The following is a 1031-nucleotide window of genomic DNA, read 5'->3' as shown; positions in this document are numbered from 1 at the left end:
GAGCTGCCTAGTGTAGGCCTTATGGTCTCTTGCAGTCTCCTTCATTCTTATGTTGTTATGTAAACCGTGGGAGTATTATGCGAACTTTTTGATAACCCCGCGTGTATATATGTGTGTGTGTGTATATGTGTGTATATATATATATATATATATATATATATATATATATATATATACATACTGTATACGCACGTGTGTAGGGTCGTCGCTTAATCCTTCCGATGTATTACACAAACATTTCATATTTATGGGTGCCTGGCCCCATAAATATGAAATGCTTGTGTAATACACCGGACCAATCGACCACCGACGGCGGGTGTTATGGAGCCTCTCTTGGGTCCAGAAGCAGTGGTTCGAATCCTCTGCGCGACGGTCATGGAGATTGTCTGATTGATGTCGCTGTTTACTAGCCAATTTCTCATATAATTACGATGGCGAGAAGCGTGAAAGGGATTCGTTCCAGTCCTTACCACTCCCACGAGTGCGATTGGCCGTATAGTGAAATGGGGTTATATGGGGGAGCAGTTGGCGCCCTCCCCAATCTCGGTAATCAGATAGATTATGAGTTCATACGGTTTTTATCGTCGGTGGTCGAGTGGTCTAAGGCGGGTGTTATGGAGCCTCTCTTGGGTCCAGAAGCAGAGGGTTCGAATCCTCTGCGCGACGGTCATGGATTGTCTGATATATATATATATATATATATATATATATATATATTGGAGTAAAATGTCTCTCCCACAGGCTTTGGGCCCGTGCGGTGGTGTTTATAGAAGACACACCTTGTAGAATGGCGGCGCACTGGCGTGACCCGAGCGAGCGTGGGACAGCGCTGGACAAGGCGCTCAGATCCTCCCTTTCTCACGTTGGAGTGCGAGAGGGGTGGGTGGGGGGGTAGTGGCCCTCGGATGCGGGTCCGTGGGGTGGAAAGGGCGGTTGGGGGTTGGGGGGGGGATCGAGGAGGTTCATCTTTGCAGCGGACGAAAGTTAACGAGCGTTTCTGTCCTGGTGGACGATATCACGCCCCCCCCCCC

The sequence above is a fragment of the Oratosquilla oratoria genome, chromosome 15 (assembly GCF_046742065.1).
Source record: "Oratosquilla oratoria isolate Oo_2021 chromosome 15, ASM4674206v1, whole genome shotgun sequence".
Lineage (NCBI taxonomy): Eukaryota > Metazoa > Arthropoda > Malacostraca > Stomatopoda > Squillidae > Oratosquilla > Oratosquilla oratoria.
The sequence above is the reverse complement of the archived record's forward strand: the minus strand, read 5'-3'. Positions refer to the sequence as shown.